Consider the following 9,399-nt stretch of genomic DNA (forward strand, 5'->3'; position numbering starts at 1 on the left):
ATACCTATCTTTGCCACCCCATTGGTTGTATTTCACAGTTAGGTAAACTTAATCACAGTTTGTTAGGTTACAATAGAGGCGCTACTTCTTTTTTTATTCTGTTTTGATATATATATATATATATATATATATATATATATATATATATATATATATATATTGTGACGTCTCAGTCCCAGCGTCGGATCTTTTGTCCAGATCAAAGGCAGGAAACACTGTATTTCTCTAAGCAGGGGTTTATTTACAGGGTATAAGGCAGGTACAGGGTTAACTCATAACACCAAAACAGAAACAAAAGACCTAACTCCTTTCAGGAGTTACTGACTAATACTGCTTAGTCCCTAACTACAGTAATCGTGGGAGAACTAAACTCTTTTCCCCACTTTACCCAATGTACCTGCACCAGCTTCTCTCACCCTCTCTGTATAACTCTCAACAGTGTGTCTGGCAGCATGGGGGGGGGGGGGGATCTCTGTATCACTTCCTGACTACTATGATGTAAGATTATTGGTTATTAAACCTCCCTTTCCTTGCAAGCCACAAAATACCAATATGTTCATAGTCTAACATGTGAGTATTTAATTTGCTTTTGTATTTCCCAGAACTCTTAATGATATACCCTGTGTCTCTAAGAGCTTTCTTTGCAAACTCCTCATCATAGGTCAGTGCGGAAAACTTGTGTTGGCCAATCATGTAATATGAAATGTTGAAAAACACAAACAGGATCAGATGCCCTCCCACCTTCATAAATGATGACATTTTTTTCAGGTTACTGAGATAACTGACATGATCTTTGCTAATAACGTCCAAGTACCAAACACTGATCAGCCCGTCTGCTAGTGGCACCACAACAGGGTCCAATGGGTTGGCTTTGGTGAAATCACATTTTACAACACGTGTGACTGCTCTTCTTACTTTTTTCTCCTCCCATCCCTCACTGAAAAACAATGAATTATTTCTTCAGATAATTTTGTAAAACATATACATTGCAGAATTACGTCGCTAGCCCTCATCCACTTTTATAACTATCATATGTTTAAATTGTCTCTTTGCAACCTGATGCCAACTTAAGCACGAAAACTGTACAATGTGGAAGGCATTGTATATATATATACAGTCATAGAGCAAGGGAGATTCAACAACAGAAGTGAGTTCCGGAATGCTGTCCCGCCTACTGTGACGTAATTCCGGGCGCGGACGGAAGGCGTCGTGAGAAGCTGCCTGCAGTGACGCCCAAACCGGCATCGATCGTAAGAGGTCCTGCAGTCTTCCACAAGTGGCACGCGTCCACCAACAGCTGCCGCCGGACCACCTTCACTATATATACCTGCCTGTATCCTGTGGACTTCTTGTAAGTAGGATTCCGGGTTTACACACCGGATTCTAGACCTGCTCTTCAACAGTTCTCTGCATTTTATTGTGTTTAATAAATTCTCTGTATATTAGTCAGCCTATCTGTTTATTGTTGTTGTGTGTGTTTGTTTGTCTATGTCTATGTGTTATATGTTTAGTTCATACCTTGTTACGCTATGATTCTTTCTTCTTGTCTCCCCTGCATCATATATCATTGTTGCTGCTGAGGAGTCTGCTGTCTATTCGACTGGATCACCATTCATTGGACATTGCAACCAATCTCTGGACTTATTCCAATTCAATCCATTTGGACTATAAGGCGCCGGTCTGTATTGTTTTTCTTGTGTTTTCCACTAACTGTGTTTGGGTTAGTTTTTCCTGGCAGCCTTGCCTCATTTAGACATTTATTGTTGATCACATTGTTGTATAATAATAGTATTGCACTCTATCCACATTCATTTTTAGCGCCGTATACACCATCTTTTTCCTTTAGACAATGTGGAAGGCACTTTATGTGTAGAGACTTGGAAGCTAAAACAGACCATACAGCTACAGTAAATGTCTTTGTATTCCATGTTCAGAGAACCTGTGTCTGTTCTGTCTCTGATGCTGAATAGGTTCTATAGAAAATATGATGCATTTAACACATTATTTTCCCCTGTGCCTGTGACCTCAGTGTGATGGTAGGGAGTAGCCAGTCTTCATTATAAAGGTGAAGCCCAACTGGTTACCCCTGAAAACGTGGGTCCCTGGCAGCTACTCTACGTAGCACCATAAGCCAGGCACAATGTAATGTATATGAAATACGAGACCTGTTTGGAGTTTTATATGTTCCATGTCCCCAATAAACATGAAACTTCGGAAGTGGAGTGCAAGTGCAATGTTTTGGGTCAAAATGTATTTCTTTTTTGTACTGTAGGAGTTTGGGGAACAAAGTTTGGGGGACAAAGTCCCGTAATTCTCTCCGACGTGCAGGCATGATTTGTGGGTATGCAAGGTGAATAACACAGGGGCTACACAGTGTCCCCCAGAATCCTGGTTTTCATACCCAGGTATCCCAGACCCATTTCCAACACAGGTATAATGTCCCCCAAGATATAAAAGTTTATTAAAACAGTGTTTTAGTATTTAATACAAACTGTATTAATGTCTATACAGTCAGCCTGGGCATCTACATAGGCGCTGGGTTTTCTGCATAGACATCAGAGTTCAAAGGAGAGAGGACGTCCAGAGGTGAAAAAAACATTTGGTGAGCGGGGAAGGGCGATATGCCAGGTCCAGAGAATAAATGGCACCCCGTTGGAACACCTTTTGGACTGCCAGACCTGGTGGAGCCTGCCCAGCGGGTGGCAGTGGGTTGGCTGGGGGAAGATTATGCTCATAGGCGCGTTTCCCATTGGCCAATTCATATTTCCCACTCACCCGGCTTTTTGAGCCGGCTTGGGACGCCCCCTCCTCTGACGTCAACAGCCAGATGAGCCCCTATTTCGATTGGCTGCTGGGGAAATTTTTCATGCTCTGACTGGTCGCCACTCCTACTTCCATGTTAAGGATAGCTTAGTGGAGGGTATGTAAGGAGACGGGGAGGTAGAGAACAAGACATTCTATGACTTGAGCCGATGATGCAAAGGTGGGCTTTTCAAAGTTGCTCTGTTTTGAATAGTAGAGCAGCCGGCTTCATTTTTGGAGCTACAGTAAGAAAGCCTGCCCAGCTGAGGCTTAGTCACATGCGAAGTCCAAGTTCAATTTCTCTGAGCATTGCACGGTCTGACCTAAGGATGAATTTGCTGGGATGTCCACTCCTGGAAAGATTGGCAGCTGTCTTGAATGTTTTCCCCTTTTGAATAATCTTTCTCACTGTAGAATGATAGACTTTAAATTGTTTGGAAATGGCCTTAAATCCTTCCCAGATTGATGGGCAGCAACAATTGCTACTGTAAGATCTTTACTGATGTCTTTCCTCCTTAGCATTGTGTTAACACACACCTGAATGCTCCAGACCAGCAAACTGCTAAAACTTCGGCTTTTATAGAGGTGGTCACACTTGCTGATGATCAATAAAATAAAGGGCATTTGATTAGCAGCACCTGTCTGCTACTTAGCCTCTTAATTCCTATGGAAGCAGTAAGGGTGTACTTAGTTTTTCACACATAGCTTCTCCATTTTGGCTTTATTTTGTTAAATAAATCATGACATGGTGTAATATGTCATGTGTTGTTGTTCATCTGAGGTTGTATTTACCTAATTGTAAGGCCTGCTAAGGAACAGATGATTGTAATTATGTCCTGATACGTAAAACCATCGAATTCAAAGAGGGTGTACTTTCTTTTTCACACAACTGTATGTACAGTATATATTTATATACGTCACCTTTTCCCCTCAAGCTCACAGACAAACATAGCTGCATGAGAGCGATCCATGGCTCCTGGTTCCTTTTTTAACCATTTTTCTATTTCTCTTATGCTGACATCAGATGATTCTAACATAATGATCTCTTTGAAGTAATGACTGGCTGTCAGCAGCTGAGAAATTGAGGTACCAATGGTGAGATCTATCAGAGTGTCTCCTCTCACACAACCTGCAGTAAAAGGAAAACAATTATACACAAGCCTAGCAAGTGGAGAGAGCAGTATATGAACAATGCGTGTTTGTAGGAACCTGAAGGTCAGCCATGAGAATCTGTATTCTAAAGCAGTTGTGCACAATCTGGGGGGGGGGGGAGATTAACTGCGGGGTGCATGGGGTTTACAGAGGCCCCGCACACTTCCCGAAGGCACTTAAATTAAGTGCCGGGGAAGCGGCAAAGGACTCTGTAAACCTTTCTTACCGTGGTTCAGCCGGCATCTAGAGACGCGTCGCCATGGCAACGCGGCATCAAATAATGCTTTGGGATCATGTGATGTCACGTTGCTATGGAAACGTGACGTCATGCGCCCAGATGCCGGGAACCAAAGTAAGGAGGAGGTGGGGTGCACAGAGAGGAGGACAGCCGGCAGGGGGGCACAGGGGAAAAAGATTGTGCTCCCCTGTTCTAAAGTGTACTGGCCCAGGTGCAGTAAGCTCTGTTATATCAGGGCAAATATAGTTAGGGTACCAACATTACTAACGGACGTTATTTCCCCTGAGTTTAACGCATATCACAAAGGTAATTATACGCAAATACAATGGCCGTGATTTAACTCCTTCACGTAGGCTTAACATCAGGTTAAATTAGCAGTGACTTGCGTTACTTAAAAAAATGATGGCTCTGTAACATGTCATAGATAATCAAAGGTGATGTTAGTCCCACCCTGACCCTGAAATACGGGTTCTGCTGGAGAACGAGAGCCAGAGTCCTACTTTACTGGGTCCCAAGTGCAAATATGTTGCTGTGTTTTACAATAATGACATGTGATATGTTATCAGATTTTACTGCAATATCTCAATATTTAGCATCACTACATTTTGTGAAGATTACTTAATATTCTGTCACTACCTGAACCAGCCGAGACACAGCACAGAGTGTCTAACGCCTCAACTAATTAGGGTCTCATTAATTCCCTCAATGGCCTTTCTACCTATGGCTGATTTCCCCATTGGGATATAAGACACCATATAAGATATTTTATGGTTTTAAATATTTTGACCTATGACCTATGACATTTCCCTACCAGAAACAATGGCCCCAAAAAATGTTTATATTAAATTAATCTAAATAATTTTTACATTGGTGCACGAATGTGAGTGGCCGGCACATCAAAAAACAGATCCGTCCAGGACTTAATGCGGACATGGTTTTTCTCACACCCTATCAAAATTGCTTGTAATCATCCTGCTTGCCTCTTTTCTTATCCACACTTTCTCTCCCCCCCCCAGTATCCCTCCCCACTTTTCTTTGACAGTGTCCTCTGGCTTCAAACACTTAACACCCTACCTTATCTACAGTAAATATCTGTTTCCCCCCCCCTCTCTCCACACTGCCATAGATTCCTTTGTATATCATTTTTTGCCAGACCTGAAGAAGAGAGGATAACTCTCGAAAGCTTGTCCTATTACATAAATTGTTAGTCCAATAAAAAAGTATCACCGAATACTGAAGAACTCTTTTATTCTGCACTATATATATATATATATATATATATATATATATATATATATATATATACAAATACAACTGTATGCTCATCTGCATGTCTTAGGCAGGTCTGCAACCCCGCCTTTCCCCATTATCACCCAGCATACAGCACTTCCACTGCAGCAAGGGATTCTGGGAAATAACATGCAAATGAGCACACAGTGTCACTTTTTGCCTCAAAAACCATTTTTAACATGGTTCCCTATAGGCTTAAGCTTGCTGCATGGTCACATATATATATATATATACTGCATTACAATTCATGAATTTATGCCATCTGGCGGACACGCGAAGCATTGCAGCCTATTAAATCCTGAACCATTATCAATTAACACATCAACCGCGCGTCAGCCGGGCATGACCCGTGGCTGGGAACGCAAAAGGAATGCGGCATGCTCCAGGTGAACAGCGTCGCATTCCAGGAACAAGCTAGGAAGAAACCGGTGATTTGTTAGAATAAAGTCTGCCGCAGCAGTAGATGTACAGGACGTGTGCTTTGTGATGCAGACTTTTTGTTTAGCAGACTGAAGTCCTGTATTGTGCTCAATTCTGGTGTATAGGGATTCCACCTCTAGGATAACAAGAAGTGCATCTTTGTGTATTGTAATTCCAGTAGGATGTCTTTAGTCTCCCTAACATAGGATGGCTAAGATGTCACAAAATGTTTTAGCGCTTGTTCAATATACTAACTCATATTTTCTGTTATTTACCTTTTCCTGAGATAGGGCACTGTGGGCGGACGCTCCCAGAGGTATGCAAGGGAGACTGATTAGGGTGAAATTAAATAAGCCTTTTTATTGCGCCTTTTCCTTAACATCAGGAAACCATCCAAATAAGAATAAACAAAGCTTCTATTCACTTTGGAGTATTTCTAGTGAAATACTATGCAGTTCACAACTCCATTAGATAAGCATGTCTCCCAGCCACAAAATACAGTAGAGGCAACGTTTATTCTAACATTTGCCGTAAACTAGCCGGGTTACATTCTGGGTATGTGCTGGCTATGTTCTGGGCTAGTTTGAGGCACGTTTAAGGCATTTCTGCATTGACTAACGACCCATAGGATTAACACAGCAGGGATCCCTGGCAGTCCAATTCAGTTTGAATGGGACTGCCAGGGACCCCCGCTGTTAATCTGATAGGCCATTAATCAATGCAGAAATGCTGGGGCTAGTTTAAGGAAAGTTTAAGGCATGTATTCAGAATGTACCTGGGTGTTTCCTGGGTTTTTTGGGGAATTGCCACTGTTTTTTGTTCGAATAAGAGTTGCCTCTACTGTATATAGCATGAAATAAGCAGATATAAGAAGTCTCTTAAATGAAAGTCTTATCTGTTCCTTGTGGTTTAGAGGGAAACTCTTCTCTGTCCCTGGTTCAGCTCCCTTTTCCTCAGGGTGTGTCAGCATTCAGGTTTAGAAGTTTTCCCTGTGTCTTGAAAGCAGCTATGCTGTGTCTTCTGGCAGGGCTCAAGACACGTTGTGAGAGTCAAAGACAATCTCTGCTCTGTCTCCAAGTTCAGCTCAGATATGAGCTAAGGAGTATCACTTCCTGTCTCAAAAGACAGGCTTTTGTAAGCAATCTAATCAGGCAGGTGGTGTTTGTTAATTGACTACCAGCAGTTAACCACCACACTGCTGGATTAGAGGCACATTACTTGAACAGGGATAACTCCCCTGTTACATACCTCCCCTGTTTGTTTGAAGCTCAAGCTTGCCACGGCCAAAGCCCATCCTTCCACTCTCACTCTAGATATCTCTGTGACTTGAATGAGAGTGGATGGAGGAAGAGAACCCTCAATCCTGCTGGGATTGGAGACCTTTCTCCAGTTTATTTGTGTCTCCTCCTGAAGGTGCTTGAGATCAGCACCCCTCAGTCGCTTCTAGAGGACTTTTTCTAAGTATAGTCTTTTTTCTACGTGCGCGGTCCTGAGATTTCCCTCGCGTCGGGTGCTCGTCTTATTGTAGGCATACTGTTTGGCAGCAGTTGCAGAGCATTTCAAAACAGCCTTTTGAGTTTTCCGCTCTTGAAGCTGTCTCTCTGCCCTTTTCCCACTTAATGGGTTTGCTAGTTCAGCCTCTTTGAGGTTAAGTTGCAATTTCACACCCACTTCCAGAGAATGTCCCATCTTTTCAGCTTCATCAGCTAAGGATTCTTCTGGTTTTGATTCAGCACGTGTACCTTCTTTTGTTGCCTGTTGGGTGGCTGAAGGTTTTGCTAGTGCTTGTTTAGGTGGTTCAAATTTTGCAACCTTGTCCTTCAGACGTGCGGTATTCCCAGCTCTCACTGTACCCTTGTCTTCATGGGTTTTTGTGGCTTTGGGATACTGACGCTTAGTCAGGGTCAATACTTGTCCTTGTAGGACTGTAATCTCATCAGCGAGAGATCCCTGTTTTTTGAGTGCGTCTTGCAAGTCTCTTCTCAGGGAACTTATCTGCACGCTTTGCTTTCTCTGAGCTTGCCTCCACATTTTTATTGCATTGTGAAGCACTATCAATTTCTTTGCTCGGGCCACAGTTACTTGTTTTAGTTTCTGGACCTTCTTGTGCTCCCTTTTGTGCCGGGTCACCTGGGTTCTAAGCTTGGCCTCTAGCGATGCTTTGGTGATGCTCAAGGTAGCCTTCAGTTTCTCATGCTGCTTTGTGGGGACATACTCGGTCAACAGACATTCCTGCAGCACTTGAATTTCTTTAACAGCCTGCAGATTGTCTTCCTGCAGAGTTCGCTGCTTCTCCTCTGCCTTCTCAAGGTGCGTACGCAGACCTTGCAGTTGGTTCTGCAGTCGGTGCTCTGCTTCACACTTCTCACCTTCCAAAAGTCTATTTATTTCTTTAAACTCGTGCAGCTTTTCATTTTTTTCCTTGACGTCGTTTGTCAAATTAAAATTTTCTTCTTTGAGTTTTAAGTTTTTTCTTTGTAATCTTAAATGTTCTCCTTTTTCAGTCTCTGTACGAATCAGGGCCTCTTTCAGGTCCTCATTCCATTTACGCACATCTGCTTTGGGAATGACAGTTTCCTGGCGTGAGACATCCTTCTCTAGGTTGAGGGTCTGAAGCTCTTTCTGGGAGATTTGGAGATTTGTATTAATTTTGACAATCGTTTCTTTAGAAATGTCCAGCTCCTCAGTGAGACTGTGTAGTTCCTTTCTGAAAACTTCCAGGTCTGTGCGGCAGCTGTTGGTCTGATGATGTGAGGCATCCATTGCTCTGCGGAGTGTCTGAACCTCTTTCTGAGATACGTCCACCTCTATTCGGACACTGTTGACCTCCTGTTGTGAGGCATTCAGCCAAATGCGAAGAGTGTGAACCTCTTGATGGAAGACTGTCATCTGCTTCAGTGTCTCCTCATACTTCCGCTTTAGCGTAGCCACCATTTTATCAGATTGGCTCTGCTTTTCATCCATGGCGGAAATAGTAGCATTTGCAGTATCTAGCTCAGTCTTGAGATCGTCCAATTCTGTCCTGTCTAAAGAGTACATTGCGAGCCCATATTCCTGTAGCTTCACGTTATTTTTCTGTAGCTCTGTGTAACCATCTTCCTTTTGTTTAATTTGTTCACGGAGCATATCACTGTCATGCCTGGCATTTTTCAGGGCATCTTCAGGGCTGGTCAAGGGATCGTCACTCACTGGTTCCGGCTCCACTTCCCTGGGATGGTTGGTTGAGGGTTCCTCACTTTTGGCACCGGACAGACACTTCTTTGGGGTACACTACTTCTGCCTTGGGCCCTCTGGATATTCGGTTAACCGCGGGACGAATTCTCCATTTTCTCTAGGCTGCAGGGCAACTCGGTCCCCCTTTTCCTCCACAGGATCTGCGGACGTGTCTGTTCCTTCCACGGTAAGTGAAGAACCGCTTTTCTTTTTCTTTTTCCAACTTTTTGTTTTGGATGACTCCGTCCCATCAGGAATACTGGGGTCTCCTATATTTGAAATTT

At 43.1% G+C, this 9,399-nt stretch overlaps 1 pseudogene; it reads right to left on the minus strand.

Moving 5' to 3' along the window:
• Window positions 1-514: 514 nt before the first annotated feature.
• Window positions 515-4,197, minus strand: LOC142483579 (indolethylamine N-methyltransferase-like; annotated as a pseudogene).
• Between the last annotated feature and the right edge of the window lie 5,202 nt (window positions 4,198-9,399).

Source organism: Ascaphus truei, unplaced genomic scaffold, assembly GCF_040206685.1.
Source record: "Ascaphus truei isolate aAscTru1 unplaced genomic scaffold, aAscTru1.hap1 HAP1_SCAFFOLD_3371, whole genome shotgun sequence".
Classification (NCBI taxonomy): domain Eukaryota; kingdom Metazoa; phylum Chordata; class Amphibia; order Anura; family Ascaphidae; genus Ascaphus; species Ascaphus truei.